Genomic DNA, 17,944 nt, shown 5'->3' on the forward strand with positions numbered 1-17,944 from the left:
TGCAAATGTGAACACAAGAGATTTGGACCTGTTATCCTGTCAACTCTCACTGTATTATATTTCAATGAGACTTTATAATGAAAAGAGCTCAATTTGGATCACACAGGTCAAATCACTGCAAAGGCCAAAAAAGCATGAGGAAATTCAAATAGATGAGAGAAGGTGATGGGGAAATGGTGATCAACTACAAACAAAATGAAGGATATTGTATTTTAAGAAGTTTGACATTTTGACATTTTTACAACAAATGAAACAATGTAAAAATAGTCTGAGATATTCCACTACCAGTTCCTGCACCGTCAGTACAAAAACAGTATTTTTCAAACTTCTACTCACTCACAAAAGAATGCTATAGTCTGTTTTAGCAAGCTAATGAAAAGCTTTTGGGTGGCACGGTGGCACAGTGGTTAGCAATGCTGCCTCACAGTGCCAGAGAACCGGGTTCCATTTCCACCTCAGGCGACTGACTATATGGAATTTGCACGTTCTCCCCGTGTCTGCGTGGGTTTCCTCCGGGTGCCCCGGTTTCCTCCCACAGTCCAAAAATGTGCAGGTTAGGTGAATTGGCCACGCTAAGTTGCCCGTAGTGTTAGGTGCAGGGGTAAATGTAGGGGAATGGGTCTGGGTGGGTGTGCTTCAGCGGATCGGTGTGGACTTGTTGGGCCGAAAGGCCTGTTTCCACACTGTAAGTAATCTAATCTACTCTAAATCCATCACTGGTTCCTTGTTGCAAAACATGGATGGCATGATGATGTTCAATTACCTCCAATCTATAACAGATGGCTGATCTTTACAAAATTATAATTGGAGCTGTCTCAAAAATCTTGCTAATGTTTAATAAGATTCATCCTTACAGAGCAGCAACAGCAACTGTAATTTAAATTATTTCAGATTATTCAAAAGCTCTCAGTTTCAGGACAGAATGCCAATTTCTGCCCAATGTGGAACCAAGATTCATTATCTGCTATAATCACTGCATCAGAGCCTTGGTGTGATTGGAACTTGGAGGGCTTGCCTAATGAAGAAAGGTTGAATAAGCTCAGACTTGTCTCTCTGGAGAGACAGAGGAAGAGAGGAGACCTGTACAAAATAATGAGAGGAATAGATAGAATCAATAGCCAGAGACTTTTCCCCAGGGTAGGATTGACTGGTATGAGAAGTCATAGTTTGAAGATATTAGAAGGAAGGTATAAAGGAGACATCAGAGGTAGGTTCTTTATGCAGAGAGTTGTAAATGCATGGAATGCGTTGCCAGCTGTGGTGGTGGAAGCAAAGTCATTAGGGACATTTAAGCGACTGCTGGACATGCGCAGGAACAGCAGTGAGTTGAGGGGTATATAGATTAAGTTACTACATTTGACGTTAGGATTAAATCTTGGCACAATATCCTGTATCAAGGGGCCTGTTCTGTGCTGTACTTTTCTGTGTTCTACGTTTTACATTCTATGACATGGTAATAAGTGGGGACACCTGTGCCTGTATAGATATTAAAGGGAAAGGCACATGGAAGCACTGGACCCAACTAAAACGTTTAAAGACTCCTCTGGCCAAACTAATGTCATTGACCATTCCCCAGGTATGGTCAGGTATGGTACAGGAACGGCAGACAAGATGGTCAGGCTGGGGGGAGTACAGGGAACACAACAGAACAAACCACACAGAAGAACAATGGCACCACCTGACAAAAATGAAGACTTTACCTGATAACTTTATTTTAACTGCAAAATGTATATACTTGTATGTGTTTCACTGTGTTTAAATGCCGTGACTGTTGTGGTTACCATAAACAAACCCCACGTTACAAGGACAATAACCTCATCACTGACTTATTATTACAAAATGTATAAAAGTATCTTGACATGTGCTCTGGGTTGAGAGAAGACTCTCAGCTGACCACTCTGCTGTTGGTGTCTTTCTCTCCCCAGAGCTCCGGTATTTCCCTGTACAATAAACTCTGTCATTGAACCCCGATTCTGACTCCAAGGCTAGTGATTTTCCCCACAACATACCTATAAAGTATAGAATTGATGACAGTAATGTCCTTTTGTGAAATGTTCAAATGAAATGCATATCACATTGTGTTAGCAGAATTAGACCTCCAGAAGATATTAGGTAAGATTGCCAAGGACTATTTTATGAATAATTATTTTACTTACTCATTTGACACTACCTGATGTATGATAGAACTCTGATTTTGATTATGCAGTAACCTGAATAAATTTTAAAGGTGTAGTTCCAAATGTAGTTTTGGAAATGCAGTATTAGTAATCTAACAGGCTTCTCATTTCTGATGAAGGGCTATTGCCCAAAACGTGGACTCTCCTGCTCCTCGAATGCTGCCTGACTGTCTGTGCTTTGCTAGCACCACTCTCTTCGACTTGGAAATGGAGGACCAAGCAAAGGAACAGAGGGAGGCCTGCCAATAGCCACACTATCAGACATGAGCACTATTCAGGAATACTGAGAATGAGAAGGTTCCACAAGATGGAAACACTCATCTCAAAGAGGTCGAGATGGATCATCCAATCGGCACTTCTGGCTAACGTTGCTGCAAATGCTTCAGCCTTATTTTTTGCACTGATGTGCTGGGCTCTTCCAGCATTGAGGATGCAGATATATGCGGACCCTCCTCCTTCATTGAGTTGTTAAATTGTACACCACCATTCAGGACTGGGTGTGGCAGGACTGCAGAGCTTAGATCAGATCCATTGGTTTTGGGATTGCTTAGTGCTGTCTGCCACTTGCTGCTTATGCTGTTACGTATGCAAGTAGTCCTGTTTGGTGACTTCACTGGGTGGACACCTCATCTTTAATAATGCCTATTGCTGCTCCTAGCATGCCCTCCTGTACTCTCCATTGAACTAGGGTTAATTCCCTGGCTTGATGATTATGGTTGGTTGGGGGATATGCCAGTCCATAAGATTGCAGATTATGCTGGAGTACAGTTCTGCTACAGTTGACGGCCCACAGCACCTCATGAATGCCAAGTCTTGAGTTGCTAATCTGTTTGAAGTCTGTCCCATTTAGCATGATGATAGTGCCACACAACATGATGGATGATATTCTCAATGTAAAGGAGGGATTTCATCTCTGCAGAAACTGTGCAGTCAATGGGAATGGAAGTACCCTCAGTTGGTATGGTAGGTACGAGGAACCATTGAGATGCATGGAGGCTCAAGTTAACATTGAATTGGCATGATTGTTGTAAGAGGCCATGGTATTGTGTGGGTCGTTTGAGTTGACATGAGTTTGTTGTGGAGGGAATGGATAAGATCTCTTGAACTTACCTTTCAGAAAGTTTCCATATCTAGATTGGTTTGTAATTTCTGTAAGATCCATTATGCAATAAATCATGGAGAGGCTGGTATACACGACACAAATTGTGAAGGACAGAGATTCTTAACCCTACAATATAGCCAGTCAGGTTTGGATTACAGGGTGTGGGTTTGCTAATCACGCACCAGCAAAACCTGGCAAGCCAGGAATGTAGGTGAGTATCCCACCTGCTGTGGTTCAATGGCTACAAAGCTGTTTCAGCTCCACCAAAATCCAGCCATGTTAACAAGATTCAACAACTTTGAGCTCAAATCTCACTCTCAAATGGTATTGGCCTGCCGGTCCGAGAACAGCGAGAGGTGGCCTTGCAGTATCACTTCATTCATGTGCCAACTCACAGCTGCTGATAGTCAGGTCTTAAAATCCAATGGCAAGAGTTTGGGAATTCAGGGCTGTTGTGTCCAGCTCCACCATAGGTTTGGGAGAGGAATTCCTGTTGAATGAAACAGGAGCTAAGCCAGTCCAGGAGAAGATTGAGATTTCTTTCTTTTGAGGAACATTTTCCACTTGCTGAGCCTTTCCTGACCAGGCCAAGGATGTTATTCCATTCAGACGCAATGCGAAAAACAGCAGATTGGCTGTATATGACGAGACTATTACCTGCTTTGCATATTTACAACGCATTGGCTTGTTCGTTCTTTATGCTATCTGCAAATAAAATTTGCAGCTGGCCAGATTGTAGCTGGTTGGAAATACGTACACCTCTCATTTATTTTAACAGCTTGCTCTCACTTTGTTGAAATATATATTTTTTCTTTCAAGATTATAATAATCTGCTCTACAATATTTCAAGTGGAGATTTAGGTTTCTTTTTGTTTTTCAAATCATTCTTCTAGTTGTTTCTAGGTTCGGGAGAAATCGCTGAGCAGAATAAGCTGAAGGTCATGTCTTCCCAAACTTATTAGCTGAAAAAACAAGTTGATGTAATATAAAACCAGTCATGAAAAATACAATAATAAATATGTCATACTTACAAAATAAAGTAGCTATGTGAGATACTAAAATGATTAAGAAATTCAAACTGTTTTATAAATTTACCAATTAGAAACAATGAGATCCATGACATTTATATGCAGATCCATTGACTACGCAACTCATTTTGACAAAACATACCATTTCACTGTTCACATATTAGGAGCATTTTCTTTAGAGATTTCCTGGAGAATCCAAATCTATTAAATTATACTTAATGCAGTGTTCCTTGCAACATCTACAAAGGTACAAATATAATGAGCCTCATAACTCTTTTGAATGACTTTTATTTTGCAGGGATATTTTCAGAGTAGCATTAGCTTGCAAGAAACAGTTTTTTGACCATGTGCTGGTGTCATTGGTGAGAAAATTATCAGAAATATTCCTATGGCTTTTACATCGATATCTTCATGGGATTTCAAATAACCATTAGTTTTAATCAGCAGATTTTTCAGCTGTATGTCTAATAACCATTTCTCAATCACATCACTTAATGTTCATTCATGGGATGTAGGTGTCACTGGCTAGGCCGGCATTGGTTTCCCATCACCAATTACCTAGGTGGCAGCTAAAACTCAACTGCATGGTTGTGATTCTCCCAGTAAGGATTTCCTTCCATCAGGCCATTAGATAACTGGATGTGTTTTGCAATAATAAACAGTGATTACTGGGTTGCCATTAAACTAAGCTTTTTATTTCAGATCTTTTTTCATTGTTGTCAAATTTCATTGTTTGCCCTGGTGGGATTCAAACCATGTCCTCAAAACATTTGCATGGGATTCTTGATTACTCATCCAATGACATGACCACTATACCACTGTCTCCCTGAAATGTGCCCAGAGTCTGATTATCAAAGATACAGACTCGTAAATTTAGTCACAAGGGGATGGAGTATAAAAGTCGGGAAGATTTGCTATAACGGTATAGGGTGTTGGTAGGACCACATCTTGTGTACTGTGCACAGTTCTAGCCACATTAAAGAGGGATTTACTTGCAGTGGACACAGTTCAGAGAACTTTCATGAGGCTAATTCCTGGGACCAGAAAAAGTTGCGCAGCTTGCTCATTGAAACTCAGAGGAATGAAAGATGATCTTATTGTGAGATTATTGCATTAGCACATAAAGAAGAAATCTAAATGCCCAGCAATAAAATGGCAAAACTGTACCACAGGATTTCATACTTTGAATAAACACAGCGTTTGTTGTATCTATAAATGAATGAAGCAAACTCAGTACTCTTAACTTTACACTACAGTTTATAAAGACTTAGTCTATAAGCTCAGTTCTACTTTTTAATTTCTCCCAAGATTCTGTTATGAAATTTATAAGGTTCACATTTCTGTCGCTCTCCAACATTTATTTTAATTTTCCTTCATAGTTCAGCTATTCCTCCATGATAAAATTCCATGGAGTCTTTCCATCTGCTTTTGGCTACACAACTGTACACCTTTTCTTTGATTAATTCATGATTATATATTATGATCCCTGACAGATGACAGGCCAAATGTGACCCTAAATCCATAGGCCCCACATGTCTTGAAAACTCTGTGCCAACTCATGTTCGCCACTCATCCTCATGGCCTCTTATAGCCCCTATGCCAATTTACTGCCAATATGGTCCAACCCAGCTCCCTCCACTCTCCATTTGCATGTCAACTTTTTCAGTAGTCATCCATTTAGGCAGTGAGTTCCAAACTCCCAGCATCCTCTGGATGAAAGGAAGGTTCTCTTTAAGTCTCCTTTTAGTCTTCAACCTGTTACCTTAAATCTATGCATCCTGTTACTGATTGCTTTACTAATGGAAAAAGGCTTCCTACCTACCCTATTATGTCCCTCAATCTATAAACTTCTACCAGGTCACCTCAAAACTTTCACTGCTACAAGGAAAATAACATTAACCTGTTCGATCTTTCCTCAGTGTTCAGACCTTGTAGCTTAGTCATCCTGGTAAATCACCTCTGCACCCATTTTAGTGCAATCACAGCCTTTCTCTAATGCAGTGAGCAAAGCTCTATACAGTACTCCAGTTATGGCCAAACCAGCAGGTTAGACAGTTCTAGCATAACCTCCCTGCTCTTGTATTCTATAGCTGGGGACTGAAGCACTTTAACAAGGTGTCTCACTATGTCCTTCTCAACGACAATTAGGTACAAGGCATAAATGTTGGCTTGACAACCAGTGCCCTTATCCTGCAAAATTACACATACAGATTCTGCAATTCAGCATAAGCAGTAATCCATAAATGAATATTAAAAAATTAAAACTGAAAAGTTTCAAAGTCAAAATTAATTTGTGAAATGATAAAATTCTAACAGGACCAGACAAGTTATATGCTGTCAGGATAGATGTTCCTGATGAGAAGGGAGTGCAAAACTAGGCATCACAGTTTAAGGATACAGGGTAAGCTGATTAGGACTGTCATGAGGAGGAATTTCTTCATTCACAGAGTGGTGAATCTGTGGAATTCCCTGGCACAGAAAATGGTTGAGGCCAAAACATTGAATGTTTTCAAGAAGAAGATAGATATGCTTCTTAGGGCTAAAGAGATCAAAGGGTATGGGGAGAAAGTGGGAAGAGGGAACTGAGTTGGCTGATCATTTATGATCATATTAAATGGTGAAGCAGACTCATAGGATCAAATGGCATATTCCTACTTCTGCTTCCTATGTTTCTATGTAAATTAAAAATGAAATAAAAATAAATCATATCTTCAACACTCACCACTTCAGTAATTTTAAAATTTCTACCTGTACACTTTATTTTTAGCCTAAGGAGGCATTATAATCAAAGTTTGACTGTACCTACAGATTCAGCAATGATGCCAGAAGCATTAACAACATTTATTTAGCATTATAACACCACAATATGCTTCACACATAAACACATGACAGAGGAAAGGTTCATAAATGCTGGGTATTCAGTGATGCCCATGTCAAACGAGTGAATAATAAGGTTCACTTAGAAGTTCTTAAAAACTTATATAAAAAGTAACAGGGATTTTTATTAAAATCTGCCGAAATAAAGAGATTACATTCCCGTTCCTGGAGAGGGAGCATTAGGGATCACTATGGTGTTATAGACTTACAGTGTGGAAACAGGCCCTTCGGCCCAACAAGTCCACACCGACCCGCCGAAGCGCAACCCACCCATACCCCTACATTTACCCCTTACCTAACACTACGGGCAATTTAGCTTGGCCAATTCACCTGACCCGCACATCTTTGGACTGTGGGAGGAAACCGGAGCACCCGGAGGAAACCCACGCAGACACGGGGAGAACATGCAAACTCCACACAGTCAGTCGCCTGAGTCGGGAATTGAACCCGGGTCTGCAGGCTATTACTGAACAAGTCAGATCATAGTCTGAATTTTGACTTAATAGATCATATATAGTTTATTGCTTTAATAAGGTGATTGCTCACTGAAACAAAAGCATAAAATGTTCCAGATTTAGTTTTAGCAACAAAACAGAAGTTTGTTACAGGCATAGAGTCATGTAGAGGAAAGTGGAACTTTGGGCCCAACACAGTCATGCTGAAGAGGTTTCCGAAATTGAACTACTCCCAGTTGCTTGCATTTGTCCGAAATCCTTCTAAACTTTTCCTATTCAAATGTTTTTTTAAAATGTTGTGGCTGTACCTGCATCTACCACTTCTGCTGGCAGTTTGTTCCATATATGTGCCATTCTCTGTGTGAAAAAGTTGCCCATCAGGTCCCTTTCAAATCTTTCCCTCCTCACCTTAAACCTATGCCCTGTAGTTTTAGACTGCCCTCACCTTGGGAAAAGACCTTGGCTATCCACCTTATGTATGCCCCTCATAATTTTATAAATCTCTATTAAGTCACCCTCAGCCTCCAACACTCCAGGGGAAAACTCCCAGCCTTTCCAGCCTCCCCAATAACTTAAACACCCAAGTCTGAATATCACCCTTAAACCTTTGCTGCTTTCTTTCAATTTAATAACGTTTCCTATACCTGGGTGACCATAATTGTTCCAGTACTCCAAATATGACATCACCAATGTCTTGTACAGCTGTAACATGATGTCCCAACTCCTGTACCCCTGTACTCAATGCTCTGACCATTGTGCCAAATGTCTTCTTCACCACCATCACTTACCTGTGATGCCATTTTCAAGGAACTATGTACCTGTACTTCTAGGTCTCTCTATTTGACAACACTTCAGGAGCGTCCCCCCACCCCGCCATTAATTGTGTAAGTCATGCCCTGATTTGTCCAACCAAAATGGCTCTCATTTATCTAAATTAAACTCTATCTGCTACTTCTTGGCCTGTTGGCCCAGCTGATCAAGAGGTCATTAATTCACTGTCAATTATACCAGAAATGTTGGTGCCACCCACAATCTTACCAACTATGCCTCCTATAGTCTCAACCAAATTGTTTATATAAATGACAAACAACAGTGGACTCGGCACTGATCCTTGCAGCACACCACCGGTCACAGGCCTCCAGTCAGAACAACAACCCTCTACCAACACCCTCTGTCTCCTGCCACCAAGCCAATTTTGTATCCAGATGGCTAGTTCTCCTTGGATCCCATGTGATCTAACCTTACTGACCAGCCTACCACAGGGAACCTTTACACAAAAAAAGTGAAGATTGCATAGAAGAAACCAAGCTATTTACAGATTGTACAAATACTAAAATTTGAAATACATGGTAAAATACAGTCCATTAGTCAATTTACAGTGATCAACCACCAGAATGCTCTTTACTATTCCTTCTTGAATCTTTTCTGAATATATAGGTAGGCAATAAGAATAGCACAAAGAGTCTGCAGAGGGATATAGGCCAATTAATTGAGTGGGCAAAAACTTGGCAGATGGAATATAATGTGGGAAAATGTTAAATAATGCTCTTTGGCTGGAAAAATAGAGCAGGTGAATATTATTAAACTACAGAGAGACTGCAATAAAGCCACAGTGCAGATGACTTTGGGATCCTCATGCAAGAATCACAAAATATTCGCATCTAAATTCAGCAGGCAATAGGGTTGGTGTAAAATCACACATCTTTCAATGAGAGTCCGAGTTATGGAGGTAGATTCAAAATATGCCTTTACTTAAAGCACTGATACTGCATATAGCACAAAAAGGACACAAGGTCACAAAGGCAAAAAGAAAAATAACTGAACAAAGAACCAAAAAATATCAGAATATCAAATACAGAAAATTGAATAATAAGAAAATCGTAAAAATCAGATCAATGAAAATAATAAGAATAAAAAACAACAAGCTTAGAATGCCTGTATTTATGCATTTTACATTGGAATGTACATGCCCTGATATGATCACTATTGGTCAGCAGAGCCAAGCTGTCACTCTTTGATTGACTGTCTCGTGAATGGGTGTGTGATTCAATAATATTTAAAATTTTTAAGTTTTTGAAACATTTCATACTATTTTCTGTCTATTTTCTGTTCTTTACCTGAACTGACAACTAATTAGAAATGTCTCATTACAGGTCGTCAAAAGAATATTGACTTTTGACTGTTCCAAGACCATTACATAGTCTTTGGACTACGTAAAAAAACCTCCTCATCTCTGTCCAATTAAAATTCCAATATCTTAAGTAAGCAAGATATAGATAGATAGAGAGAGAGGGGCTAATGTTAACCAGGAGGGATACAGGTCCGATGCTGACAGGTGGGACTAGATTGTTAAAAATCACACAACATCAGATTATAGTCTAACAGGTTTAATTGGAAGCACACTACCTTAAACCTGTTAAGCTAACCTGTTAAGTTAAGTTAACCTGTTCCAATTAAACCTGTTGGACTATAACCTGGTGTGTGATTTTTAACTTTGTACACCCCAGTCCAACACCGGCATCTCCAAATCGGGACTAGATTGGGTTGGGATATCTGGTCGGCATGGACAGGTTGGACCAAAGTGTCTGTTACCATGCTATACATCTCTATGACTCGATGACTCTATTTGTGACCTGGTTTGAATCTTTGAATCCTTTTATCTATGGTTTACAGAGTTGAATCAAATGTTGAATATGGCTAATTCTGACTTTGGAAGTTGCGATTGTTTTATCAATGGCTCACAGAATGTTCTTCAAATGTACGTACTAGCCACAACTGCTCTATTGGTCGAATATTTTAATCTTGAAAATGTTAATTTTATTATTTGGTTTTAGTTGACCAAGGAAAACTGTTATTAAATATATTTGTGAGCAGCCATCTTCTGCTATTCAGTAATAGGCAGTGTTATAGATCAGGCCAGATCCCCTCAAAATATTTTAAGAAGGTAGCCTAGACTCTAACTTTGGAACCCTTTTCCACTGCAGCAGCTTCTGTGACAGCTACCAGCAACTTCTCTGCTACAACTAAACCAAACTAGAAAGAAACCTGAGCTGGGAGAACTGGCTACTCCTCCGCCATCATTAAAGTAGACGTTTTCAGACATTTTGGCATCTCTGGTTTTATGACCTCTCTTGAAAAAAACACAAGTACAAAATAACCTTGTTAAAGTGGCAGCGTTGTCACAGAGCCATTGGCCATCTTATCCTATTTAGTGAAAGCTGGCCCAATTATTGAGCAAATAGATTGTTGCTTTTAATTTCAAAGGGAATTGTGTATAACAATAGACAATTGTTGCTAAAATTATTGAAGGTACTAATCAGACCATACCTACAAAAATGATCAATTTTGGACACCTTATCTCAGATAAGATATATTTGCAATACAACAGTCCAGAGAAGGTTCACTAATTTGATCCTGGGTATGGAGGGATTTTCTTATGATGAAAAGGTTCAGTAGTTTGGACTTTATTCATTGGATTTTAGAAGAATTATAGGAGATTAATTTGATCTATCATATAACATTCTTAGGGTTTTGAAAGGATATTTGTAGAAAGATTGTTTCCCCTGCTAGGAGCAAAATCCTACGGGTAAATGGTCACCCATTTAAGACAGAGATGAGGAGGATTTTTTCTCATAGGTTAGTGTACCTGTGAAATTCTTTACCTCAGGGGGCTGTTGAGGTTGGGTTATTAAGTATTAAGTCAGTAAGGGTTATGGGGAAAAGGTAAGAAAATAGAATTGAGAATTATTAGATCAACTATGATCTAATTGAATGGCACAGCAGACTTGATGAGTGGAATGGCCTTCTTATGCTCCAATGTCTTATGTTCTTATGATCTAGCCCACAAAGACTTTAATGTAGCTGTGCCTTCAATGTACAGTTGCAAGAATCTGATTGCCATTTCTTTGATTTGTTGCATACCTGAGCTTAAACTTCCTCAGCTTCAAATAACCTCTCAAAGGTTTTAACCAAACACCTCTGGTCTGGAAATTTTGAACTAGACTCCTTACACTGAGTTAAGCTATTTTAAATAATTCTTAATTATGTTCTGCCTTTCTCAGAGACATCTCTTTATGCAGGAAACAGTAATAGAACCAGACAGAGTCGGCATGGATTTACACGAAGGAAGTCATGCTTGAAAAATCAACTGGAATTCTTTGAGAATGCAACTAGTCGAGTTGATCAGGAGAGCATTAGATTATTTGGATATGCAAAAGGTTTTTGGCAAATTCCCAATTAAGAGATTAATGTATAAAATCAACGCATGGGATTAGGGTTAGTGTTTAAGATGGATAGAAAATTGGTTTAGCAGACAGAAAGCAAAGAGTAAGAATAAATGAGTCTTTTTCTGAACGGTAGTCAGTGACTAGTGGTGTACTATAGGGTTCAGTACTAAGGCAGCAGGTTTTCACAAAATATGCTCATGATTTAGATGAGGAAACTAAATCCAATATCTCAAAATTTGTAGATTGCGCAAAGCTAGGTATAAGGATGAGCTATGAGGAGAATGCAGAGATGGTGCTATATGATTTGAATGGATTTAGTGAGTGAGAAAATGCATGGCAGGTACAATATAATGTGGATTAATGTGAGGTTATCCAATTTGGTAGCAAAAATAGGAAGGCAGGTTATTATTTGAATGGCTGTAAATTGAGGGAATGGAATGTTCAACAGGATCTAGCTGTCCTTGTGCACCGATCACTGAAAGTCAGCATGTAGGTGCAGCAGTATGTTTTTTAAATTCATTTCTGGGATATGGGCATCACTTGCTGGTCAGCATTTATAGCCTGTCCCTAGTTGCCCTTGTGAAGGTGGTGATGGGCTACCATCTTGAATCGCTACAGTCCACCTGCTGTGGGTTGACCCACAATGCCGTTGGGAAGAAAATTCATGTTGGCATTCATAGTGAGAGGATTTGAGTACAGCAACAAAGATGGCTTGCTGCAATTATACAGGGCATTGGTGACACCACAAATGGAAAATCATTTGCAGCCTTGGTTTTTGTATCTGAGGAAGGATGTTCTTGCTATAGAGGGAGTGCAGCAAAGGTTTACCAATTGATTCCTGGGATGGCCGGTCTGATGTATCAGGAAAGATTGAGTCAATTAGATTGTATTCATTGGAATTTAGAAGAATGAGAGGGATCTCATAGAAACCTATAAAACTCTAACTGGACTGGCCAGGTTAGACTCAGAGGGATGTTCCTAATAGTGGGGTTAAGCATTGCAAACCTTCAGGTTCCCAAATGCCATTAGATAAAAATTCAAAAATTCAATATCAAACATAAATTACATTAAAATAAAATCCAGAACCAGAGGTCATAAGTTAAGAATAAGGGGCAATCCCTATAGGACTGAGATGAAGAGAAATTTCTTCACCCAGAAAAGAGCTGAGCCTGTTGAATTCTCAACCACAGAAAGTGGTTGAGACCAAAACATTGTGTTTTCAAGAAGGGAATAGATATAGTTCTTGTAGTTGAAGGGATCATGAGGTTTAGAGGGTGGGCACAATTAGGGTAGCGAGTTTGATGATCAGCCATGTTTATATTGAACAGCACAGTAGGCTCGAGGGGTCAAATGGTGTACTCCTGCTCCTATCTTCTATGTTTCTACATTCAGCATCATGGTGGCACGGTGGTTCAGTGGTTAGCACTGCTGTCTCACAGCACCAGCGTCCCAGGTTCGATCCCAGCCTCGGGCAACTGGCTCTGTGTGGAATTTGCACATTCTCCCTGTTTCTGCTTGGGTTTCCTCTGGGCGCTCCGGTTTCCTCCCACAGTCCAATGATGTGCGGGTCAGGTGAATTGGCCATGCTAAATTGTCCATAGTGTTAGGTACATTAATCAGAGAGAAATGGGTCTGGGTGGGTTACTCTTCGGAGGGTCAGTGTGGACTTATTGGGCCGAAGGGCCTGTTTCCACACTGTAGAGAATCTAATCATCTAAAAACCCTGCACAACTGAAAACCAAAGCTTTTCTTTCAGGGTATGGGTGTTTTCCCATAAGTCCGAAGAAAATTTTCAGAATTTTCCATCTGAAAACATTATGCACTATATTGTTTACTCAGCTGGCTTGTGAACTCTCCCAATGTAAATTAATTCCCAGTAGCTTCCAAACCCCTCCCCCCAAGACTGTTTTTAAAAGACATCACTGTGACCACAAATACAAGTAAATCATTGCTGTCTTCAGATACACAGAAATCCTAAATGCCATGCGATAAAAATTCAAAACTCCAAAATCAACCATAAATGACACTAATATGTACATAAATCAGGCAACTAACATCATAATGCATAGTTGAGTTCCGATGAATGAAGTAGGATGGTCTTTTCCTGACTGTCTTTTTCATGTGTTCAAACCTATGTTAATAAAGAAGAGAGATCAGGTAATTAGATTTGATTTGAGATAGTTTTTATTTTACTATGCTCAACATTTCTAGAGTTCTATTAATTAGAGGTACAATTAATTGGGATGCCTCACAGAGAACCTAAAGCTTGTACTTTTCAAAATTACAAAGCAATCATTGGAATAATATGTTTGACTAGAATTATCGCTATTTAAAGCAATTGAACCAAGTTAGTGTGATCAGATAGAAATTTTTCACAAAATGAACTGTGAAAGATATTTCAATGGTTTTAAGAAAAAATGGTATCTTTCAGAGGAATTCAGAATTCTTTGTCTTGGGAACAAAAGGTTAACTGGAAAATCTGCAAGAAATGGTAGCTCACAACATCTGTTGCCAGAGTCTGACGTATGATGAATGATTACAGAATCAAAACTCTTGTAGGTTCACTAGACAAGTCTGTTGCATGGATGAATCATCTCCTTGCCTTGTGTTATGCAGACGTTTGAACTTTATGAGCAGTCAGTGTTTTTTTTCTTTAAGCTATGGTCAAGATCAGATCAAATAATTCTTTTGTTTTGCCCCAGTGGATGCAAGAATGCTTTACTCTCACCTGTCATGACAACATTGACCTCATTGTTCTTATGCTCTGTATTCCATCTACACTGCCAGGGTCCATTATTTTTATACTTTTAAATGAGTATTTCTGCAATTATATTGTTTAAACTGAATTTTCTTTGTTGTAGCTTTAGATGCTGCACTCTCATGGCCTGCCTTCCTGTTTGTTTGTTACTTGTTTAACCTTCTGTTCTTCCAACAGTGGAAGTATTCAGAAAGACTTATAGTTTTGACCAATTTATTCTGTTTTACCATCCATTCTAAGCTTTTCTAATCTTCCTCCAGTAATTTCTATCACTGTGTTGAAAGGGAATATTTTTCAGTTTCATGTCTGTAAAGGTAGCTGCCATAATGCCAGAAGGATGCTGTCTGGTAGAGAGAGAGATGACGAATGGTGGGTTTAACCTGAGGGTCACCACACCTAAGGTGTGAGGAAGGTTAAGAAAGCAGAATCTTTTTGGTGCCTTTAGCTGGTACGGGAATTGAACCACACTGTTACCGTTGCTCTGCATCGCAAATCAGCCATCCAGCCAACTGAGCTAACCTGATGTTTAACTAGCTGATGTATTTATTAATAGCTGATGTACATTGTGGCTAAAATTTTAATTTCTAAACTACATAGTATGGAGCTACATTTCTTTTAATTTAAGCATTTTATTTTACTAACGAGCCGAGAATGTTGACCTATGATGATCCTGTACATTCCCACGTTCTCTACCACTCTGCTGTGATTTGCACAAAGTTTAGTGTCATATAACCACAAATCTAGTTTTGTGAATTTTCAAAGAAAAAGGAAAATTAGGTGGAGTTTAGAAAGGGCAACAAACCTATTAACTTTGTTTGTCAGCAAAATAAAACTCAATTCCAGAATTTTAACTCTGTCTGAATCACAGAATATTTGGGGTGGCAGGAAAAGAGCATTTGGCTAATCATGTCTCTACCAGCCCTTCAAAAGAGCAACTCACCTCACACTATTCCTTTCCTTCTGCCCATGTTATTGCACATTATTGCTTTTCAGATAAACGTTGAACTCCCTTTTGAACTGCTCGACTTAACCAGCCTCTACTACATTCTAAAGCAGTGTATTCCAGGTAGAGTCATAGAGTCATAGAGATGTACAGCATGGAAACAGACCTTTCAGTCCAACCTGTCCATGCCGACCAGATATCCCAACTCAATCTAGTCCCACCTGCCAGCACCCAGCCCATATCCCTCCAAACCCTTCCTATTCATATACCTATCCAAATGCCTTTTAAATGTTGCAATTGTACCAGCCTCCACTACATCCTCTGGCAGCTCATTCCATACACGTACCACTCTCTGCGTGAAAAAGTTGCCCCTTAGGTCTCTTTTATATCTTTCCCCTCTCACCCTAAACCTTTCCCCTCTAGTTCTGGACTCTCCAACTCCAGTGAAAAGACTTTGCCTATTTATCCTATCTATGCCCCTCATAATTTTGTAAATCTCTATAAGGGCACCCCTCAGCCTCCGACGCTCCAGGGAAAACAGCCCCAGCCTGTTCAGCCTCTCCCTGTAGCTCAGATCCTCCAATCCTGGCAACATCCTGTAAATCTTTTCTGAAGCCTTTCAAGTTTCACAACATCTTTCCGATAGGAAGGAGACCAGAATTGCACGCAATATTCCAACAGTGGCCTAACCAATGTCCTGTATAGCCGCAACATGACCTCCCAACTCCTGTACTCAATACTCTGACCAATAAAGGAAAGCATACCAAACACTGCCTTTACTATCCTATCTACCTGCGACTCCACTTTCAAGGAACTATGAACCTGCACTCAAAGGTCTCTTTGTTCAGCAACACTCCCTAGGACCTTACCATTAAGTGTATAAGTCCTGCTAAGATTTGCTTTCCCAAAATACAGCACCTCGCATTTATCTGAATTAAACTCCATCTGCCACTTCTCAGCCCATCGGCCCATCTGGTCAAGATCCTGTTGTAATCTGAGGTAACCCTCTTTGCTGTCCATGACACCTCCAATTTTGGTGTCATCTGCAAACTTACTAACTGTACCTCTTATGCTCGCATCCAAATCATTTATGTAAATGACAAAAAGTAGAGGACCCAACACTGATCCTTGTGGCACTCCACTGGTCACAGGCCTCCAGTCTGAAAAACAACCCTCCACCACCTTTGAGCCAGTTCCGTATCCAAATGGCTAGTGCTCCCTGTATTCCATGAGATCTGACCTTGCTAATCAGTCTCCCTTGGGGAACCTTGTCGAACACCTTACTGAAGTCCATATAGATCACATCTACTGCTCTGCCCTCATCAATCTTCTTTGTTACTTCATCAAAAACTCAATCAAGTTTGTGAGACATGATTTCCCACGCACAAAGCCATGTTGACTATCCCGAATCAGTCCTTGCCTTTCCAAATACATGTATATCCTCTCCCTCAAGATTCCCTCCAACAACTTGCTCAACACCGAGGTCAGGCTCACTGGTCTATAGTTCCCTGGCTTATCCTTACCACCTTTCTTAAACAGTGGCATCACTTTTGCCAACCTCCAGTCTTCCAGCACGTCCTACAAATATCTCAGCAAGAGGCCCAGCAATCACTTCTCTAGCTTCCCAAAGAGTTCTCGGGTACACCTGATCAGGTCCTGGGGATTTATCCATCTTTAACTGTTTCAAGACATTCAGCACTTCCTCCTCTGTAATATGGACATTTTGGAAGACGTCACCATCTATTTCCCTACAGTCTATATCTTCCATATCCTTTTCCACAGTAAATACTGATGCAAAATATTCATTTAGTATCTGCCCCATCTCCTGCGGCTCCGCACAAAGGGCGATCTTTGCTGATCTTTGAGAGGCCCTATTCTCTCCCTAGTTACCCTTTTGTCCTTAATTGTAAAAACCCTTTGGATTCTCCTTAATTCTATTTGCCAAACCTATCTCATGTCCCCGTTTTGCCCTCCTGATTTCCCTCTTAAGTATACTCCAACTTTATACTCTTCTAAGGATTCACTCGATCTATCCTGTCTATACCTTATATATGCTTCCTTCTTTTTCTTAACCAAACCCTCAATTTCTTTAGTCATCCAGCATTCCCTATACCTACCAGCCTTCCCTTTCACCCTGACAGGAATATACTTTCTTTGGATTCTTGCTATCTCATTTCTGAAGGCTTCCCATTTCCCAGCCGTCCCTCTACCTGCGAACATCTGCCCCAATCAGCTTTTGAAAGTTCTTGCCTAATCCTGCCAAAATAGGCCTTCCTCCAATTTTGAACTTCAACTTTTAGATCTGGTCTATCCTTTCCCATCACTATTTTAAAACAAATAGAATTATGGTCGCTGGCCCCAAAGTGCTCCCCCACCGA

Source organism: Hemiscyllium ocellatum, chromosome 6, assembly GCF_020745735.1.
Source record: "Hemiscyllium ocellatum isolate sHemOce1 chromosome 6, sHemOce1.pat.X.cur, whole genome shotgun sequence".
Classification (NCBI taxonomy): domain Eukaryota; kingdom Metazoa; phylum Chordata; class Chondrichthyes; order Orectolobiformes; family Hemiscylliidae; genus Hemiscyllium; species Hemiscyllium ocellatum.